At 41.8% G+C, this 24,408-nt stretch overlaps 1 long non-coding RNA gene across 1 annotated transcript in view; it reads right to left on the bottom strand.

Annotated features, from left to right (window-relative positions):
- The window catches only part of LOC148190421 (uncharacterized), a 55,655-nt gene extending 31,882 nt beyond the window's left edge, over positions 1 to 23,773 (bottom strand). Inside the window, exon 1 of the long non-coding RNA XR_015777473.1 lies at positions 23,334 to 23,773. This is a non-coding gene — a long non-coding RNA (uncharacterized LOC148190421). The remainder of the gene's footprint in view (positions 1 to 23,333) is intronic.
- Between the last annotated feature and the right edge of the window lie 635 nt (positions 23,774 to 24,408).

The following is a 24,408-nucleotide window of genomic DNA, read 5'->3' as shown; positions in this document are numbered from 1 at the left end:
TGATTACACAGGCAGTGTCCAGAATTTGCTCCAGATTAATGTGTGTGCAGAAAGAGGCCACTGCAGCCTAATGTATGAAAGGGTAGATAGAGAGTTATGTGATAACTCTGAATTATAGTACAACTGTAGAGGAATATGATTGATTGCATAAAAGAAGTCTATCTTAATAAGGAAAAGCAGATACTGCTCATAGATATGAGAAAATGTCACATGGATATGCAGAAACCGAGAATCTGCCATAAGATTTATTAATGAGCTGTGACATACTGGTGACTTTTTTGACCTCTGTCAGTGAAAGGTCACTTATAACTGTTAGGTTTTTACCATCTCCCTCCTCACATCCTTGTGTGTCAGAAGTTTTCGGTCTCTCCCTGTCTGTAAGTCTGTGTTTTCCTCAGGGTGGGACAGTTGGCTCTCCACTGGTTTCGTTTCCGCCTCACCTGCACAGCTGCCACCTATCATCTTTTCAGCTACGCCAATCAGACCTCACTTGCCTGCGGCTTCAAAGACCCGACCAGATCACCCGACCCATTCTCATTCTGAACTTGTCAAATAGCACCACTCTGTCAGTGCTTTCAGTGTACGAGTGTGACATCAGATGATAACATGGTCGGACTGACCTGGTGGTGTTATCATATGCTGGCAGAGAGCCGAAAGACAGCAGGTGCGTGCAACGCGCACAGGCAGCGTCACTTGACAACGCAGCCTGATAAAAATGGTCGTGTGCGCCTGAAACGCTGAAGGACAGCATCAGGTAACAACACTGCCTGTAACCATGTCATATAAGGAGAGCAAGTGCTCTAATAGGACGGCAGGTGGGCAGAGGGATAGGTTCCACAAACAACTGACTTTCATTCGGAGTTCGCTTCCCTTGTGGATATGTCTTTTTTTTCTACACCTCACCATGTGCCTCTTTTGCCTAAACCTAACCATCTGTGACTTTGGTGCCTAATCCTAACAACTGTGACAGTCCGCGCCGCTGTGTAAATATAAGTACCCCGCTGCTTCATCCCACCACACATGCACTTGTTGACATCACAGTAACAGGCAGCGTCATCCCACCACGTGCATTTGTTGACATCACTGTACCGATATCCTGGAGCGTCAACAGCTGACGCACAAGCAAACTCAAAACATCACAGGTTGACGCAAAAGGTCCCGAAAGAGCAGTACAATGTGACGAGTTAGGAATGAGAATGTGTTGAGAATCACCAGCATTTGCCAAACCATCTGTTCCTCCTTGTGGTAACTAGCTTTACTCAGATCTCTGGAGATATTCACCTTGCTTGTATGCCTGCTCATCTCTGTTTCCATCTGTCACAGAACCCACTGCCTGCTGTTAGTCACCTGCCTCACCCTGAGAGAGTGTTTGTGTCACATTCGTCTGCTTAACTCACTGCTCCGATTCCCATCAATCTTCTCGTCCTCTGTGGACTAAGAAGAGACCTGTTTGCTGCCTGTCAAGTACTTTAAACTCTCTGTTAGTCAAATCTGCATGCCCGGCTCTGAGCCCTGTAACTTGTGATTCGTCTGAAGACAAAGATCATTAAATTCACTGTTTTATCAATAATTATCATGCTTCTGTCTCCAAGTCTCAGCACTTGGGTCCCATCTGTCCTAGTAAATTACAACAATAACACACAAACCTCTGCATGCCCTACCAGGTGCTTATCATGTTACATACAGTGTCTTTCCGCTTTCGTCTTACTTATAGGGCTCTCTAGAGTGCTCTCTGTTCTTTTAACTTGATATATTCTTCATCTCAGTACCCTTTACTGTACCTTTTTCTGTCACTTCTTACCCATTTCTAATCTTAGTTTCTTTATTTCCCAACACAGGAAGCCAGTGTGGTACCCTGGGATCATCTGAGGCTGTGTGATCATCATGCTCTTCTTCCTGCATGTTGCTCCCATGGTTTTTCATGCCTGGTGTCCAGCATGCCTATCCTCTGACTGGACTTACTCTCATCTGGGGCCAAAAACACCAAAATAACAATCTTCCCGCCCCTCATCTGCTCACTCTTATAGTCTGGTCTCTTTTCCAATGTCCTCCAACGACCCACATGTGACACTGGATTTTATCACATCATTGTGAATATGTCAAGAGGTGTAACCCAAAGTGTGCTAGATTCTTTCTTTCTGTTGCTATGACATTTGTCTTCTCTTGCTACTTTTCTCGCACTCCCTTCTCTGTTTCTACTCTCTCTCTCTTTCTCTCTCTCTCTCTCTCTCTGTCTCTCTCTCTCTCTCGTTCCCAGCAGCATGTGAACATTAGCCTGGGTTTTTATCAGAGGGCTTCCAGCAGAGCTCCAGCAGGCCTTCCCAGGAGAGAAGGCTACAGGAAGTCGTAGGATGATAAAAACTGGGCCATTACTGGGCCAGCACAGGACCCCAGGGTTCATTACCCCCCCCCCGCCTTCTCTTGATTTCACTCTGCGACTACAGCACAATACACACACATAATCCTGAACACACCTCAAACTCATTACATTAATCAAACTGTGCTGGCTTATCATTCACATGTGAATTTTGGCTCAGATCATGCTGAAATTGTGCATGTGATACTGAAGAAAAATTAGCCTGACAGTCTGACTGAATTTGCCATTTTGTTAAACTCTATACACTATATGACTCACTTAAAGTTTGCGTTGTGAGAAGAGATGTCTGGAGCTATGCAAGATAAAAATAGTTAAACGATGGCACTTTTGCACAAATATATATGAGAGATGAAAAGCCTCCAATGTGAGATTTGTAAAACTCAAAGAATTTTAGGGGAGGATAGCAGGAAGTAGAACATGTCGTCAGATAATTTCCTTTACAACAAGTAAAGAGAACATTAAAATTCCCTCAGCACTGAGCTATTACTCAGCACTCTGCCAGGCCCTGAGAGTGGGTGCGAGGAGGACATAAGAATAAAAACAGCTGCCTCTGAGATGACGTCACAGCTTTGAACACTGCTGATGTAGCTCCCAAGAATAGTACACCAAACCATGGAGCTGCAGCTCTTGAATAGTAGCGTGGGGATGCAGAGAATTAATTGGCAGTATTGGTCTTGTGGAAGTGATGACAGCTGATAGAGAGAGCAGCTGGAAATGACAGTAACACCAGGGCTGGTAGCACTCTACAGCAACGCGGACAGAGAGCAGCACAGAAACCAACAATGAAGGAAACACAGAAGAAGCTTTTTTTTTTTTTTTTTTTGTGTTATGTGTTATATTAGTGTTTTCGTCTTTTGCACAGACACGCCTGGATTTATTTACTAGTGTTTTGTTTCAAGGAGTGGTTGGGAAATACACTTTTCAATTTTCTTTCATTCCCCCTTATATCTGTACAATAAGTATAAGCTACGTGCTACTTGTTAGCTTAGCGTAGGCCTTAACGGCTGTAGATGTGTTCTGATCTGTTGTACCTTTCCTCTGTCGATCTGCCCAGGAGTGCTGCATTACCTAACAACGTGCATTGCACGTTGCTGTCTCTCTGCCTGGGAAGATTTTTATTTTTTCCCTTGGATTCAATTAAGTTGTCTTAGGTGGTTATTTTGGGTCACTGATGAAGTGTTGTTCGTCCCATAGGGCCACTCACCTGGCTCTGTCCATGGGTGACCAAGTATGCCCACACCTCACTTAACTTTAACAGTTAACATTTCATTTATTTTTTGTTTAACACATTCAAAAATAAGTTTAGGCACATTCTATTAATTTTGGACAGAGCTAGGCTATGGTTCCTCCTGTTTCCAGTCTTTATGTTAAGCTAAACTAAATGTCTGCTAGCTGTATCTTAATATTTAACATACAACAGGACTCCAGGAAGCAAATTTGTGAATCCTAGGAGTGAAGAAATGTCCCGCCTTAAGGCCGTTGGACAATTTTGTCATGAATTGTTGCACATTAAAAAATCAATACGACCTCACGTTATCTCAATCATTTTTGCACACTGACTCCAAAACTTCGGTCCGTCATCAAAGTTTTCAGAAAAGGTTCGATATTCTGCGTTTTTTGCATCCATCCAAGGAGAGAGTCCCTTGACCAATAAACAGTAAAGAAAATGTGGCAGCAGAACACATCCATGACAAGAGAGAAGCAGGGTGCTCTCTTCATAACTCAGGTGGCTCATTTTTAACAGGTCAGATAATGATATTCACGTGGATGAATATGACTCTGTGGTCATGCCATCTACACTTCAGAGAGACAAGGAGGAAGATGACGACGGCACACAGACTGAGAAAGTGAAAATGAGGAGACAGAAAGGAGGACAGTACAGTCCCTTCATGCAGCTGCAGTAACAAATGCAAAACGCAGGGAGAGAGCGGCGAATGCCTCTACCTCCAGTAGAGAGAAGCAAGGATGCAAAAGTGTCTTGTATTGTGAATTTTTACAATTAATAGAACAACAAAACGCAGTGTACAAGGTTTCTATGCCTAACTCTTTCTCTTTTTTGCAAGTGACGACTTAAAAAAAACACAGAAACAAAAACAGACTCAGTTTACAAATGCCTCTAGGCTGCCTCTTGTTGGCTCACCCTGACATTCTTACCCTAACCCTAACCAGCCCACTCCTCTTGCCTAAACCTAACCAAGCAAACCAACGAAAGCAACTCATAAGGAGAGTATAGCGGGTCATTCCTTCGCTGTCCTAAGATTCATAAATTTGCCCACAAGAGTGCTGCTCAGCCTTGCTTAATTTTTTTTCCAGTTGCCACCAAAAAGCATTTTCCCCATAGACCACCACTGCAAACGATGCTTCTGTAAAACTGTTGACAGGACACCTCGAACTGCAAACAAGGTCAGTTATGATTCATTGCATCATTTTGATCAATGACAGGTTTATATTCAGAATATTTTCTTTAAGCAGAGAAAACCTATATAAAAATTGCTATTACAATTTAAAGTCTATAAGCTGACTGGAAACTTGCGGACAGAACTAGCAGGAGAAACACTACTGCGCATATTCAGTAAGCGGCATAGGCTACCCGGGAAGTAACCCAGAAACTTTTTTTTTTGGCATATGTGTCAGGTGGGCAATTCTATTGAACTGAATAGGCACCATCATGGCGTCCTTTATCAAGTTATTATTATACATCTGTGGTGTACAAACACAAAATCAGTATCATCTACTTATTGAACTCTCTGCAAGGTAGCAAATAAGCACAAACATGTTAAACTAATTATGACACCATTTAGACACAGTACAGAATTTTTGTTACAGTTTACCAGAATCACCCTTCTTTATAGAAAGTAGGTCTATGAAATGTTTTTTTGTTGCTTCTGACATTCCTCTGCCAATCCAGAGAGAACAGCCAAATGACCCTGATGCTCCTGGGACGCCTTGTTCCCCTCCCCGCTCATACCAACAGATCAGCCCAGCTAGTTTCCTTATCTGTTCCTTACTCAATTACCCCGTACTGCAGAGGGCATTTGAAGCCTCAGACAAGCGGCCTGGAGGTTACAGTGGGCTGAACTGAAGGGAGGCTCAGGCTGCTGATGGCCTTTTGACCCTCCTTTTACAGAGATAATGAATAGCAGGATGGGATGTAGCGGCTCAAAGGTTCAGAGAGTTAACTCCACTGGTAATTATGTAGAAAAATTTGTTTGTTTATTATGCATAGTCTAGATCGAAAAGTTATTTGCTGGTCTGAAAGGTCTGCATTTAACTGTAATCAATTGTTTGTATATTTCATGCTGTTTTGTCTTGAGGCATTTGAGCACCAAGATCAGGTTGAAGTATTGAGTGAATTCTGTCTTACATATCGCACTGACTCTTCCCTCAGTTTGTGACATGCCGTTGAGATACAGTTTCCAATGAAGGCTGACATCAAGTTAAATGAAGAGTCTATTTTCAACTGTCTTACTAACATTTCTATACTAGGTGATATATATATATATGACATTTACATTAAAGGGATTGCCTTAACCTGAAGTATATCTCTGTTTTTGTCAATGAGTCAAACAGCAGCAAACAATAATGCCTGATTATAAGATGAAATATTTCATGTTTTCTAATTTATATAAATGTATATACTCCTTTGTGATGGTGGTGTTTAGCTCCTGGTCACCAGGTTGCACCTGTCTATTTGTCAATGCCAATATAATTATATTATATAATGAACACTGCACTCCATTGGATGGCTGGATATTATCTTTAATAAGGGATATGCTCTACCATTTCTATAGAATTTTGATATTTATTTCTGATATTTTATCTATAACATTTTTTAAGTATCAGAATGTTCACAGCACAAAGAATTATTTTGTGCGGCCTCATTAAGAGGTGCACATGAGTTTTCCTTCCAAACAGAGATGGAGAAAGTCAGAACTTGGTTCCGTCCAAATGTAATGCAAATTTTAACCGGATTTTCAGAAAATCCGAAAAAAGAAAGAAAAAAATGGATGCACCTTTCCAACCGCTACTGTTATACGAATACTGAGAGTTGGTTCAATGGCTATAACGGAGAAATAACAGGACAATGGAAATAGAGAGTTTTGAACAACTAATATTACAGCTATGTGCTTTTTGTTGAGTTCTGGTAACAGAACTCTGTACATACATAAGCATGTAAAAAGCCATCCAGAGATGATGAAGAGAGCTGGCAGTGGCTAATGCAATGACGGTGACATTAATACGTGTCTAAACTGAATATGACAAACATTCATGCCAAAAAGCTGATTTGAATATGCACACCGACTTTCCATCTCCGCAAACACAAAAAATAATTTTGCCATATTTCAAGATTTTTTTTTTTAATTTCTGGCATTTTAACTATTTATTTATGCAAAAATTAAATATGTGCATAGAGACAGGTGGATGGAAAAGCATCTAAAGATGTACAGAGATGGACACTAAGGCTGGGCTGAGAGAATGTGAATGTGGTGAACAGAGAGGAGAGAACTGTACAGAGAGCTACCATCTCTTGTCACGTATGTGTCTCTATGTCTGCAGGATGTTTCCCTCCTTTTAAGGCAGCAGATGATGTTCTGCTTTCTTCAGCAGTGCAGCTACAGCGTGTGATGTAGCAAGAGATTCAAGGAGCAACATCTCATTCATCCATCACTTAAATGTCCTTCCACAAATACCAACAAACCCTTGCCGTGACGGTCTTTCCTGCCATTGATTGCTGTTCTTTCTGTTTTTATCAGTGAGTAACTTTGATTTCTGGATTTTCTTTTTCATAGCAATGAAGATCCAAAAGCACTTAAATCTAGACTTCCATTTCTCTATATCCCAAATACCAGTTGAGCCTGTTTATAATTTCATTTTCTTTTAACTTCTGTAAGTCCACTGCCATTTAATCCAAATTTCCATCCTCATAGTCAAATAAACCTCCTCATCTCTTCACCTTTTCATCTCACTCTTTCTCAGTGCCATTAACATGGGACATCAGGTCTGATTGCACTATTCTGTCATCTTATCTATCATCCACAGATAGAGACTTATCTCTCTGTCAGCACCCGGCTGCTTCACATTAGCTATCACACTCTCAGTGACAGGGTCTCCTCACCTGTCCATTCATCACAGCCAAGACACTCAGTGGCATCACTGCGTGTTTTTATGTTTATCAGTAATTGCAAGGGAGGTGTTGAGACTGAAACCAGCTGCGTCTGACTCAAGCTCAGCATTCAGTCAGCTGACAGGAGCTTGAGAGGGAGTCGACGACAACAAGTGAGTTAAACCTCTTCAGCGTGTCTGCAGGTCACACTATCCTGCGTAATTTCACATGAGCACTGCTATGCTTGTATTATATTCCGCCTCTTGAAGTAATAATCATTGGAGCTGAAGTGATATGCACACATGGGAAGTTTTTTATATGAAGCACATGGTCAGCTGGAGCTGGAGGGATCTGATACTGAGCTCAAGGACGCTACAGCAGAGCAGATTGTTAGTGACATGAGGGTTTGCTCCAGAAGCCCTTTGGCTGAAGGGTGGTCTCTCCACTCACTGCAGCACTCTGCCAGCCCAAATGCCATCAACACAGAAAGATTTAAGAAAGACTTTGTTGTGTTTATGTGCATGCCTGCATGTGGGTCTCATGTGCATGTGTGCAGAAATCCAACAGCGATGTTCTCCCCTCTCTCTTTTTCCTTCATGTGTGTTCCACGTGTTCCAGCCACATTTCTGCAAATATTTATACCGGGTGTAAAACGCTCTTGATCTCTCTCCCCTGTTTACTCTCCTGTTCTTTCTCTCGACCGACTCTCACACTGACCTTTTTTCATTCTGACTGAGAGTGACAGGAGGGAGGGGACAAAGCGTCAGGGGGCAGAAAAAGAGCAAGTGAGTACAGAGTGAGGTCAGGGGAAGAGAGAGGGAAGCAGAGAAGTGAGCAGGGGAGCAGGGAGAGAGCGTTCAGCGTGATGGATGACTTGTCATCTTATAAAAATCAAAAGCCCAATCTACCAAAGCCCACTTTTACCAAAAGCACACAATGCAGTCGTGCAAGGAGGCCCATTGGACTAATTGTGGAGTAATTTGACATCTGTTGACGTCTGAAAATGTGTTAGCTACCATCGAGAGAGAGAGAGAGAGAGAGAGAGAGAGAGAGGGTGGTGTTGTAATGATCCCTGCTTGATTTCTAAATGAGGCACATGCTGCTGACCAAGCTGGGTGCACACGCCTCTGAAATGAGAACAAAAACACAGATCTAGTTACAGGACAAAGTATCACATTTGTGGTCGTTGTCATCAGCTTAGCTGCGCTCACAGCGCCTTGATCATTGGGGTTTGTGTAATGATATTTAGCCTGAAACATGAAGTGATGTGTTGCCGAAACTAATGAGCTTTGTCTCTGGGTGGCCACACACACACACACACACACACACATACAGACATACACACATACACATACACATACACACACACACACACACAGACACAGATACACACACACACACATACAGACATACACACATACACATACACACACACACAGACACAGATACACACACACACACACAGACACACACACACGTACACTTAGAAACATACACAATATGCTTGTTGCTCATCTTCCCAGCATCCATGTGTGTTTTTACTCACCAAATATGGTCTGTAAAGTGGTGTTAAATATTAATCCTGATCTAATGCTGCATTCACATGTGCCTCAGATGGTCACATTTCTTGAGTTGAGAAGTTGTCTTCAGGCTTCAGTGTGGTCATGAGCTTTTAAGTCCTAATGTGGAAACAATGTGGGCGCTACAAAGAAGATATGATTTACTTTAATCCTAAGAGTGTTTAAAAATATATTGATAACAGTCTGAGGCTTTACATTATTGTTTTGTGCCAGACTTGTTTTTGCACCAGTACATTTCCCTTAAACCACTAAAATATTGCTTCAACTGACTTGTTATCAGTGTTAACGCTGGTAAATAACTTTTCTCACTAGTCCACATCACTTTACAAGGACAGCAACTAATGGTTAAAACCAATTATCATATTACAAATTACATGTGAGCAAAAAATTAACATGCAAGATTTGAATTAATAAAACCTTTATTACTGTAACTGTACTTTGTGGTTTGGTAGGATTCTCCAGTCTGTCTTGTGGGTAATAGGTGGGTGACAATTTTTCTTGTGCATTCTTTAATTAACACCAAAGTACGGCAAGACGCAAGTACAGCAAGTAACTCCATTGTAACACATGTTAGCCAGAGTCTGTCACACTAACGCCTGTCCCCCATAAAACAACATCAGGAAGGAACTACAGTTAGCCCTTACTCTGACTTGAGGCAAAGGGTACATGAAATAGCAACTTAAATGTACAAATAACAATATTTAAATTTAATATTAGGTAAAGTGCCATGAATGATGATGGAATAATTATTTAATTTAGTAATACTAATTAGTTGATTCTGTAAATCGAAAATAACAATGCATAATAATTCCTGCCACAATATACGTCTGTTTCTGCATAGAGTATATGAAATCAACTTTTGTACAAACATTTTTGCCGACTTGTTCCAACTTGAGGGGGCATTCACATAATTTTCCCCACATCAAATTCATCACATGAATGCAGGATAAAATCCAAATCTATGGAAGAAATGTCCTTATTTAGGATCAGTAACGGATGTTATTTTAAAACTATCAACAGCTGTATGCCCTAAAAGGCAATCCATTAGTCATATAATTCATATATTTTGGAGATACCTGTCATCAGATATACGGGGCATTTTATTAAACTAACTGTTAAATCATTAACATCTCAGTAACAGAGAAAACATGTCTGCTGTCAGGACGGCATTAGAAAAGCTCATTTGTGGATTATTTTTAAACAATTGATGTTTCAAAGCTGCTTACAGGGTGCTAACATGTCTCCAGCTGTGACGAGTCCTTCAACTCTACCTCCAAATTCCTTCCAGTGTAAAAAGGCTGCTGTTCTCTGCCCGTGGAGGGGAAACAGAGCTGGTAGCTGGATTCCTCCACAGCGTGTTGGCAAAAGCTGTGGAAGAGGCCTTAGGATCATTAGTGAGGCTGGCATGAGAGGTTGAAGGGGATCTGCTAACACTCTGCCATTATTCAGCAAGAATGAAGGCAGCTTTTGCCTGACTCTAATCACAGCGGCAGTTTTATTCTCTTTTAAATGGCAGCTGTCAAAACAGGTCTTTTAACACAAAATAGTCAGACGCGTTCCAAGCTATGCCCGTGAATAAAAATGCTGACCGTGGCGTGCTGTAGCCTTCTGTGCCCTCCATTACACCCTGCGCATGACCTTGCAACAGATCTGCCAGACTGGCCTCCTCTGTGTAAAATCTTGTTGAACACCTTACTTAAGAGCATAGGAGCGTGAGAGACAACGTGAGCAAAAAGGACGCCGAAGGCATGCGAGGTGGAAATTGTTGGATATAAATGAAGAATCTGAGGTATGGCTATGGATTAGAGAAGGAAAAAAAAACAGGAAAGCTGTCCTCTCTACGCACCAGTGCATGACATCACAGCACTCCCAGCTTCCATTAAGGCCTAATAAATGAAGGGCTAACGAGGCAGAGTGGGTGGGAAATATGGGAGGAGGGGATGTAGTGGGTGGACGGTGGGGGGTGTCCTGCCACTCCAAGCCTCTGTCAACTCCATCAGGAACACTTGAAGGAGGGGTGGGAGTGGAGAGAGGTTTGTAGCAAAGCAAGGGTGGATGGAGGCTAAAAAAACCTCTCGGCCCATTAGAGAAATCAGGCCGGGACTCTAAAAACACCCTGAGAGCAGAGAGGCCGAGTGGCCCTGGTGTAAACATACGGTGGGTGGCAGCCCCCGAGCTCTCTGACAGCCAACGGCGGCCATGATGGATCTGTGGAGTTATCTCATTTTCCACTGTTTTAATTAGAGGCCAGGCTGTGAGCCTCGGCAGCTGGCTCCGCTGTACTGACTCCTGCGGCCTGACAGAGAAAAATGTCCAGCGATACTGCTGCCAAGTTCAGCCTGACCAGAGAAAGAGGGGAAAAAATTATACTTCTGGGATCCATAATCCTGTTTACTAAGCAGGTTGCACTTTGATCGATATACTCTGATCATTTGAGCTGATTTCTCTTCATATTTATGTGCCTTTCACAATATGTTTTGGTTCTCACATCAAATGAGAGAGAGGCATGTGGATAATTTAGAGGAGAAAAAAATCACCTATATTTACAGCTAATTAGAGCCATGCATCTTAGATGACAATGATAGGATGAGTTAAGGTATCAGGTATCTGTCCACAAAATGAGTCTGCAGTAGAAATCATGGTGCACCCTGTTATTAGGTGGCACTCACAAGCCTGTAATCCAGCAGAGCACCACAGTGATGGGGTAAGAGACGACGAGCGACAATAGACTCAAGCTACCTCACACAGTTACAGCGGGGCACATTTGAACTTTATATCTGCAGTTAGAGATGTCAAGTATGCATAAAGCTTGTTTGTTCAATTTTTAAAAATCTTTACAGTGAAATTCTTTTATTAGAAATATCAAAAGTTAAAATTCCCTAAATTTCAGAAGTAATGTAAGAGAACCAGAAATGTTTTCCATAGCTGTTCTGTAATTCCAATGGATTTAGTTGCTGTAGTAATCTAGAAAAATCCCCCTTTTTTACCGTCGTTCTGTAATTTTGACAGATTTAATTTAAGGTTTGCAGGAATACAGAGAATTAAAGGCTGTGTGAGGAGAGAGCTCAGCAGTGGTCATTTTGGCCAAAGCTATTTTTCTCTAATCTAAACATCAATAAAGGCCTCTTCAAAGACCTTAAAAAATGAACCCAGATAGATGATGATTTCATTACATTTTAAAATGTCTTTTTTTATTCAAAGAAATTTATAATTTTCTACTCTGTTGTGTGGCTATGGCTGTTAAAGCGTAATAAACCACACAATGTTTTTTTGAAGATGATAAACATCATTTTGACTGGGCTCAGAAAAAAAAATCTGACTGACAATTATTGCATTAGTTCAGATGTTTTATATATATTAAGCCAATTAATTTGTGAGATTTGGTTGTAAAAGGAGTGCATTTAAAGTTTAAAAGTAAAGCTGTTAATATTCCTCTGAAAAAGAAAAAGTTGTTGATATCTGAATTAATTTCTGTTATCTCTTATTAAAGCACAAGCCGCAGATTTATACAAGGACATTCCCCGGTGAATTGAGGATAACAAGCCTTTTTATTACCTTCTCCTCATACTTGTTGAAAAGATGAGAAATGGAAAGAAAGTGCAAGCGTGAAAGCTGTTTCCCTGAGCACTGGTAGAGAGGAAAATAAAATCATGTCATTGTTGTTTACACTGGACCCCCCAACTGAAGGCCTGTGTGTGCGAGTCTGTGTGTGTTCCACCGTTTTCACTGTTTAGGCTGCGTGTTATTGTGAGTCGGCCTCAAAGGAAATTTTGAAATTCACCACCGGAGACCAATTTAGAGTTACTTTGCTACGTACTTTTTCGCTCTGCGTTCACACGCAAATTTGTTTTTGTATGTTAAAACACAGGATTCTCAAACAAATGAATATATCCATCTTTTACATGAATACACTGCATTAAAAACTATGAAAACTACCAACTAATGTGCAAAATGTGAGACAGTTAACCAAAACATTTTACAGATGATTTGGCCTGTTCAAACATTTATTCAATTACATCTATATGTCATTTTACACTTTTTTTCTGAGAACAATCATCATTGTACACTGATCATTATTTGATTACAAACACACGCACACACACACACACACACACACACACACTGTAAACACAGACATGGATGCAAACAGGTACACACATGCATCCTGATGCTTTATGACCTCAGCAAGTGTACTGACGATTTTCTCAGCCTCTGTCATATGTTGAACTTCCTGTTGGTAACCTGCCTCACACTCACAATAGAATAATCAGCCTGGTTTTTACACACAGGTCAGAATCTCACCACTACCTAATCTCCACTACTTCCTGTTCACTCTCGTATTGTGTCTCTCACTACGCTGCTTCGTCTCGCCTTGTTTCTCCACCATTTCTGTCTCCCTCTCTCTCTCTCTCTCTTCTCGCTGCCTGTTTAGAATGAACAGCGGCCTCCATTGTAGAATGGCAGGGTGTTATGACAGCAGGCTACTGTTAACTGTGTTTGGTTTGGGAGGACAGGGGAACACACACATGCAGACGCCCAGCAATGCACACACATACACAAGGACATTGACATCTTCATCTTCAGTGCTGCCATTGTACATGCTCTCGCTCTCTCTCACACAGACACACACACACACACTCAAGCATATCTGGCATCAGTCTCTCCAGATGGAGCTCATCCCCTGCCTGCCTGCAGCCATATTTTGACTGTTTACTCAGAATTTCTCTATATCTGGCCATTGTTAAGCCTGCTTGGCTCTGTGAATACATTCAGAAACATGTTTGAAGTGGGTGTGTAGTATGCGTGTCATGTGCCAGTGGAGAAGCAATGCAGTTTGTGTGTGTGCGTGTGTGTGTGTGTGTGTGTGTGTGTGTGTGTGTGTGTTTGTGTGTGCGTGCTTTGGGTAAAAGCGAAAGGGTTTTAAATAAGTGCTAGGTCACAAATGTGCAAGTGTTCGGTGTCCAAACATATCTGTGAGGCCACTAACTTGTGAACTGTTTGACCTGCGCAGGTGGGTGTTATTCCTCGAAGCGCGTCCTGCCTCCTCAAGACATTTGTTTGTACACATGATGAGTTAGTGTAAGCTGCAACAGGATGTTTGGGACCTGAACATGTGTGAGAGTGGACATCAGTGTGTGGGTGGGTGGACGGTCGGTGTGCATACGTGTTTGCACCCAGACGCTACCAAGAGCATTTGCTATGCCCTTAAAAGTCGTGTTATTTCTCTGAATTAAAGACTTTCATCGCGAAGCTCGAAATCTGTCATTGTGTTCAATTACATGCCTCCTATAGTTGTGTAATATAGTTTAACGTAGCTGCTGCAGAGAGGGAAAAAAAATCACTTTTAAATCGTATAAAATAGTGGAAAAATGAAACGGTCGACAGAGCGGAGCCTCATTGCGCTATTGTCTTCCTCTTCTCAACATTCACTTTTTCCACATTTAGCATTGGCTGCTTTGATGCATGCTGAAGGAATGCAGGGTGAGTAATCACAGGGGGGAGAGGGGAGAGGGAGGAGAGAGGTGGATTACACTGATGAACTGGAGAGGTGATGGAGACAATTAAAGAGGCCACAGGGTGAGAAAAGATGGACATTTAAGAAGAAAGAAAGGGGGACGGAGAGGGAGAGCAGGAAAGAGAATAGAAGGAGAGTAAGAGGGGCCTCCCTGGTCGTCGTTACGCCTTGTGCGATCATTTGGGTTGATTTGGATTAATGCTTTAATTGGGAAACACACACAGACCGTTAACATCTGTATCCCATAGTAGTGGAGTGGCCGCCAAGACAAACCAGTGCTGCGTCACACTGACATATTCCCCCCAGTAACAAGAGCACTCAACTAAAGTCTCTGTGTGAGAGACACAGGGGTTTAATGGCAAAATAGCCCAGGCTTAAGACTGGGGAGCTCCAGGTCTTTAAACTGGCACTGCCAACCCAGAGTTACATCACACACACATACACACACACACACACATACCCACACACGCAAACAATGAGCATCTGTAGAAGAACTGAGAGCTGGAGAATTACAGAATTACATCTGGTTTTACAGTATTTCCACTCTGCCCATCGTGCCCTATGCATACAAAATAAAGACAATTCCCTGAAATATTGTTAGCTAGTTAAACTAGCTACACGACATTATTTTTAGCAGGTCTGAAAATTCAGACCAGCTGCCACAATATAATGATAATGCGATGCTGCGAAATGATACGCTTTTTTAAATGGCATTCTTCAATGCGCCTACAAAAAAAACTTTCATTTTGTGTTGATTTTGGCATCCCCTGTGGACAAAAGCTGGAGCTTTTCTGAGAATAAGGACTGCATTTCCCATGAGCATCCCTGCCTCATGTTGTAAAGTTTTTATTCTTGCCATGTAAACTGGAAGGGCAAAGCCTGGTCACAATAGGTTTACTCATTTGAGTGGTCTATCATCTCAGCTTTATGCTAGTTACACACAGAGTGTTGCAGGAATGAGCCCTAAAACCAGGAAACGAGTTAGCATTTAGTACTCATGGGTCTCTTTTCTTAAAGTTAATGGGTTTTTGGTTTTATGCCTGAAATTAGGTCTGTGGTTAACAAAAGCTTAAGAGATTTAAATGTTTTGTTCTACGACATAAAAATACATCAGTAAATCCACAAATTATATTAACAAAAATAAAATTCTCTAAAGAATAACCACCTCCTGCTTCCCATTAAACAACATATGACACAGGTTCTTCTAGTCTATGCGCTGTAGATGATTTCATCTGATTTTGCAGGGAAGCACACCTGAGGACAGGCATTAAGAATTACTGTATAGAAATACCCAAGCTTCTCATGCCATTATGCACATGGTTAGTCTTCCTCCCACTGAAGAAAAAACAGTGGTGGTGTGACAGTTCACTTACACACTTTAGTTATACAGAGGATACAGTAAAACCAGTTTCGGGCCGGTTCCAAAGTGCATCCGTCTGAACTGTAGTTCCACAATTCATCAAGCCCAAAATAAAAAAGAGCATTTTTTAAATCATTACAGCATACAATTTGCAGAAAAAGAATAAAACTGTTAACATATGTGAAGAATAAAATAGTTGTTCTTCATTGTCTTTTACTGTAAGTTAATTACATTACCTGTACTTGTGTTAAATTAACCATACAGTAAATCTTTTGTGAGTCCAAGGCTATGTGCAATGTCAGAGGGGTAACATACATGTGCATAAAACTCATGAGCACACACATTCTTACAGACAATTGTGAGAAAGTGTTTTCATCGTGACACATCGTCATTCATACGGCCGGGCCGCCTCAGAACAATGTAAGGCTACACACCCTGTCTGTGTGACTCTGTGACCTCTGGGACCCCTGTGCCCCTGACTGCCCCTCCTACCCATACTGGATCCCTACTACACCACTCTGAATTTGACCCCCATTCATTTGGACCGACCCTTCTTATCAGGTCTGCCAGTTTTGGCTGTCACACACAGATCAACTTAACCAGCCCCTCCGCTTCACTCTCCCTCAACCATATACATGTCAAATCTCTCCAGTTTCCTTCTCATGCATTCACACACATCTAAAACCGCATGCTGTGGGAAGCCATGCTGACTTGATGTTCATGGGCAGCGCAAAGAGCAGAGTCGGGTGTCGAGGCCTCAGATTCGGTGTGCAAGGGCCAAGAAATCAGACCTTGCGGAGGGTGATTAATACAGCAGAAAGCCCAGGCTTAGTGAAAGGCCACAGCATCCAGAGAGCATTCCAGCCAGGCTCGGAGCAATGGTGCTCATACACACACATACTCACACACACACACACACACACACACACACACACACACACACACACACACACACACACACACACACACACACACACACACACACACACACACACACACACACACACAAACACTGACTGCCAAGACGGCTTTCGTGACTGCTTCCTCTGGTCCCTGTATGGTTTCACATTCGCTGCGTTTGATCATGCAAGCCTGCGACTCACATCACTATACCTAATTAACAACGAATGGTGAGGGGAGACACTTACATGCAAACACACAATGGCGAGTACAGTCCACACACCCCTGGCACAAAACACACACACACATTTGAGCAACATGACCCCTTACTCATGTATGGATTAACAGTGCTGCCTGTCAGTTACACACAGTTGCTCTTTGGCCGGGTACCACACACAGTGACCATTGGCTCACTTACACTCAAGAGAGCAAAGCACAGTCGGAATTATTAGAGAAAGGGAGTTATAAATGAAAATAAAAAGGAAAACAAACACATGACATAAGGTAACTCCTTTATTCTCTGTATGGGAGTACTGACAGAGCAGCAGAGGAAGATGTTTATGACACAGATGCTCTGAAGCTCAGATTTCATTTCGGGAAACTTGTTGCGCCTAATGATCGGTTTCTATCAAAACAGCAATCTGACTTGGGGAAGAGGAAAATCTACGGAGTGAGAAGGAGAGAGGGAGAGCTCTGGCATCTCCCTGACACTTTAATGAGCGGCTGTCTTCACTGCAGCATGCCGACAAGTTTCACCTCAACCTCGCTCTGTCTCTGGGCCTCGGGGCTTTGGGGTTTTGGCCAACCGCACCTCATAAGTGTGAAAATATAACATGCCATCACAAGCCAGCCCTGGGCTAATGAGGCAGAGCACAACCAGAAAATAGACAGACTTGGCATCATTAGTACCGCTGTCCTGAAAGACACTGTCAGAAACTAAAATCATTCACACCAACTTTGTATAGCTGTATTGCTCCGAGCCAAGCGCATGCCTACTGTTCCACATGCCGCAGCTGGTACTGTCTGATTAGCTCCAAGTTAACTATCCCTGCCTTGCTATGATGGATTAACATGAAAGGAATGGGGAAAATATACTGTTGATGTTGGCGGATATCTCTGTTTGTGAGCCTCTTTGAGTCTGTTCAGTTAAAAGTGACCCTCTCATCATTCACCAGCAGGAAAACAAAAAGATCAGGCAGGCCCTGGGGAGTATAAACAAGGGGTGGGACAAATTATGGGTGCTAAAATGTGGCAGAGAAAGGTGGTTTCTTTGTGCCTATTCACCATCTAAAAATACAGCAATGCCAACACAAAAGGACTGTATGCCCGCAGAGGTAACGGTGCCAGCACCTTTTATATAAAGCATCCTCTTTTGACTTGCGAAGCGTAATGAGCATGCTGAAACATTCAATTACAGATTTTCTACTAACGAGGTAAACAAAGCATCAAACGCAGCTCAAAACAAAGATCTTGATGAGGAGTTTGTATTCAGGTAATACTGGATGCCTCTGAAGTTACGGGGGTGGAAGGTGTTGACAGTGTTAGTGTTTTCCCTGAGAGAGCAGTGCTGGTGTTTTCCCATATTTACGTCAGTATTTACGCATGTGTGTACAGGTCCTTTGAGAGGTTTACATATTGAGGGGTAATAGGATAACTCTGGCCTCTACCAGCAGAGAAACAGGTGCTTATCTTGTCAAAGCTGTTGTGCTAAGCCGACCTTTGACCCCTGGTGAAGAGCCAATTGAGAAATTAAAACAAGAAATTTGCACGCCTCCGCCCCCCCTTCCCCGCTCTTCGCTCCTCTCTGTTACATATGCACTCTCAGGCACAAAAACGCATGCATGCGGGAAAGGTCAGCCAGATGATGAATCATTTTACAGCTATTTCCCAATATCCTTCACTGGTGTTCTGCAACGCAGCTTGCTGAAGAGAGCGGTAAATGAGAAGAGACAAAAAACAGGAATGAGGAGAGGGATATGGAGCACATTTTACCCAACAGTGAACACAGAGCTGAGTTTGGGGTTTCTGGCGTAAAGTGGAGGAAGGGAAGATTGAGGGGTGTGAGGGGGAACGCTCACCGCTGTGTGGGGTCTGTCTCGCGTGCGTTCACCACCGGGGTCTGGGTTATTGATTTTCAGGCATGAAGCAGGAATATTGTCCAGGGTTTTACTTTGCTCTGCAGAGCTTGCCAAGCTCTTTCTAGTAAGCCTCCTCCAATTACACACGTCTCTCTCTGACAGATAGACTGACACTGTCTCCTCATAAATATAACTGCAAACTCTAATACAACCATAGCAACTATGTTATTAACAACAGTGAGTCAATTCATTCCACTTTCACAATAATAAAAAAAAAAAAAAATCAAATCAGTTTTTCATTCCAGGTCACTCGAAAGCTAATACAACCTAAAGTTAGACTTGGGATTTTACAGTAAGGGTGTCCAAATACATTTTTGTTTTCTGTCTACATATATCTAGTTGTACAACAGCTTGCAAAATCTTCGTAATGATTGTAAACTGTATTCACTTTAATTTTTATTTCCATGTTAAACACCGAACAACAACATGAGCAATAAATGTCAATAAATAAATGTGGCGGTGCTCACTACCACAAAACTTTTTAGACTACATTTCAAAACTCCATCCAAGCCACAAATGAAATGTGTCAACAGTAAACTTAGGTTGTATGAATGCTTGACTAATTTAACCACAATCTACATTTATCAGATTTTTTTCTAACAAACAAATATAACAACAAATATCGTAACATCATGAATTTTACAGCGGGAGGGGGGCGGGGGTGTTTCTGGATGTATTTATGGTGTAAGTCTAAATAAAGTAAAAGTCCTAGGGGTTAGGGTTAGGGTTTTCATGTTTTTATTGAGGGGGACAAATGCACATAATATTGAGGAGTGCATTTCCACTGCATCCCTCCCGAAATCTACAATACAGCAACATTTTACAGTTTCACAAATATGACTTTTCATTACATTTTATTACTGTTGTGGTGAGATCTAATGTAAGAAGATTATAGTCAGAGTCATAAATGTCAGTCAGGTTTAAAAGGTGACTGTTATAAGAGCACAACTTTATTAGCTTCTGTAATGTCCATCATCATTCTCCTCACACCGCACATAGAGCGCAGACACAAATGCATGCTGACATGAACACGCCTTCACATATGCATAAACACATATGCATAAACAAGCAGCTGAATGGCTGAGGGAAGCATTCAGGCAGACCAAAACAGACACGCAGCACTTGGAGAGAACAAAATTATACGAGCCTTGGATATCAGTTACTTTTAAAAACAAAGTGAAACTCAAGCACAAAGCACCATTTCATTCAGGATGCAACTTCCATACAATTCAAAGAAGCACAATTTATTTTATTTGTGAGAGTGCTTTATAATGATTCTTTGGTTAATGTTCAAGACATCAATCATGTGCCACTGATGGGATGGCGGTTAACTTAATAAAAACCCTCTCACAGTGACATGAAAGTTAAACAAGTGAAAATGGTCCAGTGTTTTGCCACTCAAAGAACATGATGAAAAATACGTGGCTATGCAACAGATATGGAGGGCCAGGAATAATAGCATGAGGTTAAAAGAAAAAGCTTTCATATTCATTCATAACAGCCTCAGCTACTGACTGTCTCCTTTTTTAAAAAAGCACATTTTTGGAGAGCAACAGCGGGAGAGCCGACAAACTGACAGCTTCAGCAGCCCCGTTGGTCAGGCATCACTCCAGAGCTGTGGCTCTGAACATGACTCAACCTTTCACAATTAAAACATAAATGATGGCTGAATTGATTTAATGATTTGTTCATGTCTTGCCCAGGGGTCTGAGTTGTGAAATACATAATGTCTGGCATCATGATGAAAATCGATGGACAGTGTTTACCACAGAAACAAACAGATGTGAGGTACAAAGAAACTATCTAAAATCCTGAGCACTCTCTGTTACTTCATGTTACAGAAGTCAACAAGTTTAAAGCCGAATTAAAATATCAATCAGATTATGATTTAAAATGTGTTGATTTTATTTGATTTTATAAATTATTGCTATGCCAATCATACCAAAATAACTCTTCTTCCTTTGCAGTTGAGTACTACAAAATGTTTAACCCTGCCTCCAACTGAAAGATGCTGTCAAGTGTTTAGGGTTAGACAAACTGAGCCTGTGTGTCTCCCCAGTAATCTTCAGGCTGCAGAGAGCAATGGAAGGTGAAGAGGAGCCTGTCCTGCCGCAGCCCGAGGGCTCAGAGCAGATCTGGGATTGAGGTTGATAATGAGCAGGGGGATAAAGTAGAGTTATGGAGGTCTTATCACCCCGAGCCCCCGGGTCACACGGCACTGCTGGTGGTCAAAGACCACTTAATCGTTACGAAAACTCACAGCTCTGCTCAGCAAACAGTTATTAGTTGTGTATGAAGGATTGAGTGTGCTGGAGAACGTGTTTCCCTCCTTGAGAATGGTGAAAAAATAAGATGAAGATTTTACTTTATTTTCAGAAACTTTGTCCTGCGTACCACTGGGTATGAAAAAGAAGATAAGCATTCTGTGAGTCCATAAAAATCAGTCTCCCACTGATTGTCTATGGAATAGCTCCAGATTTTACTTGATGACAAGACATGCTTAAGACTTTCTCCTCTAAATTTCTGGGTTTGAGCGAGAGCACCTCATGTTCACAAATATTGATTGAACTTTAAGGCTGCTGAAATAACAGATTAGTATTCTTAAATTTAGGTAGTGTCCCCTTTAATGTAGTTGCAGGGAGTGTTTATGACAGGGACTCGTGGTCAGTTGAGCTTTAAAAATGGCCCCTGGGTGATATCTGTGTTGCCCAGTCAGAGTGATCTAGGGGTCAGAGTGGGAGACAGTTGAGTGTGATGTGTGGGGTTTGCCAGACCTCAGGCTGTGATTTGTTGAAGTGCATCAGACGGGAGTCAACCAGAATCTGAATAAATCACCTCAGTGGCACCAGTGACAAAACCTTGATAATACCTCTATTTTAAGTGAATCCCTGCATCTAAACAGGCATTAATTAGTGTGAGCCTATAAGAGAGACAAGAGCGAAAAAAGTAACTTTTCATTGTAAAGATCCCCTCTGGACACATTTAAAGACGGATTATTATTCTGAATGTTTTTGCCACAAAAATGAAAAAACTAACACAAAAACTAACTTATACAATGCGTCTCTCATTTAATTTGTGAATATTTAAACAGTGTTCCTTTGCAAAGTTTAATTGCTGGCCCAAAGACGTCTTCTTCACTGAAAAGTCTATTTTTGGTGAATGTGCACTGGAGGCTTCAACTTTTTACATCACATTTGTGTAATTTGCACATTTGACCACAACAGAGTTGTGATGTCAGCAAATCATGTACTACCTGCACATCTTAAACTGACATTCATGGTGAGTACAGAGACACTTTCCCCCTTCAGCAAATGAATTTTAAAACTGTATTCTAGTGGCAAACTCTGTATAGTGAAACTCGATAGCCTGAAGTGACTTAACAATAAGCACAACACATTTTTGACTGGAGTTGAACTTTAAAAGGTAACTTAGGTATTTTTCAACATGGACTTTATTTTCACATATTGAGCAAGACTGCAAAACCAGCTGTAATGTAACCCTAAGGCCATTTGTGCACCGTCAATTTAAGTCTACTTAGAGCGCTTTTTTTTGCCACTGACAGGCTCTGTCTGACAACAATATGGAACGGATCCTAAAGAGACAGACCTTTTGTTAAAGAGTAAGATCTTTTTTTGTTTAATCAGAAACAGCCAAGCAAATTGCTATCATAAAACCCGCCTGACTCCAGGGTCGGAGTGAGAACAAAATTCAGCCCTGGCATTTTCCCTGTGGACCGCATCTAAACAGGATTTGAATGACTCAAAGCCTACAGCACAGTATATTTCAACTGTACCTCATCAACACAGTTTTTTACAACACAGGACCCAGGTACACTGAATTAACACCATCACTGCACAGAAAATATTCACCTGCAAGCCAACAGCACAATAAGCAGACAAAAATCACCTGTATCTCATCAACACAGGGTTTACAACACAGGATCCAGGTACATTAAATTAACACCAACACAGCACAGACAATATTCACCTGCATCTCAACAGGATTTACAGTACAGGAACACTCAAAGCTCATGGCACAATAACCAAAGAGTAATGTATTGCGAAATAAACCTAGAAAGGATGAATGGCAGAGAGGCCCTGCATCTCCCCGAGGTTAACACTGATTTAAGAATGATTTATAGCTCGCGGTGAACTTCTGTGATCAGAACTGAATCCACAGCAGCGGCCTGCTGTTCGCAAATAACAGATCGGGGAATTCATTTAAAACAGAATTAACAGTGCAGACACACTTTAAAAGGGATAAGTTAAAGCCAGCTCGGTGTACAGTATTGGTAATGGCAGCACTGCGGCTAACTGGCTTTCTTTTAACCGTCACTGCACGAGCTTGCTTAGCACGCACCTGTTGAGAGGTTGTCATGTTGCTCGTTGTCCTCCTCTTGTCCCCGTCCGTTAACGTTACTCCGCTGGTATCAGCTTTGTCCTGTCCATTCTGTCCACACTTTGTCCATGTTATTGTTTGACGGTACCTTTGTCAGCTAAGTTCGCACTGTCACATCGTGTATCACCTGCTGGAAAAGTCCTTGGCATCAAAATCCGTCCTCTCTGTCCTCCTCCGGTGCTGGTTGCTGTCATTACCGCTGCTAACGAAGATTTAACCCTAACGTTATTTTTAAATAAATTTGAACTTTTGAAACACCCCGCAGCAGCGAGTAGCCTGTTTTTGTCTTGTTTTCTCGAACCTTCTGTGCTCCACCTTTTGGTTTTGAGCTCCTTTTTTCATCGCATTTGTGTTTTTATTCCACTTACGCCATTATATCTGCCTAGATATTATTTACTTCCTGATTGACCTCTGACATTACATGATGGACCGATCCACTTTAAGCTGTGGGGGGAGGTGACAGCGGCCTGTACCACTGCACCTGCCTTACACAGGTAGACTATTTACATTTCTGGGGCCCTGTGGCCCCCTAATTAGACAGGCTGTCCTAGCACCAAGTGGGCCTGCTGCAAGCAGATCTTTCTTTCTGTTTTTTTTCCCTCCCTAAAATTAAAGTCATTTTGGTGTGTATAGTGCCAGCATATTCCCCGTTAACTGAGTGAATTCATCGTTTATTTAAACCAAACCAAAGTTGGTAACTGTTAAAACAAAGGAAAGACTCACCAGGACATTTCTTGTTAGTTTTATTTTGTTTCTGTCAGCTCTGAATGAAGTGTGTTTTACCATGATAAAATTATTGTTTATTTCAATAGTTTAACTATAATGATTTTGGAGCAGTTTCAAGTTGAACAAAAAGAGTCTTACAAAAAGGTCTATCTCCGTAGGGATCTTTATTGTTTTCAGACCCTCAACAATAATACCAATCTGAGCCTGTCAGTGGCAAAGTGGAAGTGAATTGTGTACAATTACTCATTAACATTATATCACAGCCTGTTTTGCAGCTGCAGGCTGCAGTGGTGTCACTCATTACTGGAGT

Source organism: Plectropomus leopardus, chromosome 1 (genome assembly GCF_026936395.1).
Source record: "Plectropomus leopardus strain MGB_pleo_1.0 chromosome 1, ASM2693639v1, whole genome shotgun sequence".
Lineage (NCBI taxonomy): Eukaryota > Metazoa > Chordata > Actinopteri > Perciformes > Serranidae > Plectropomus > Plectropomus leopardus.
The sequence above is the reverse complement of the archived record's forward strand: the minus strand, read 5'-3'. Positions and strand labels throughout refer to the sequence as shown.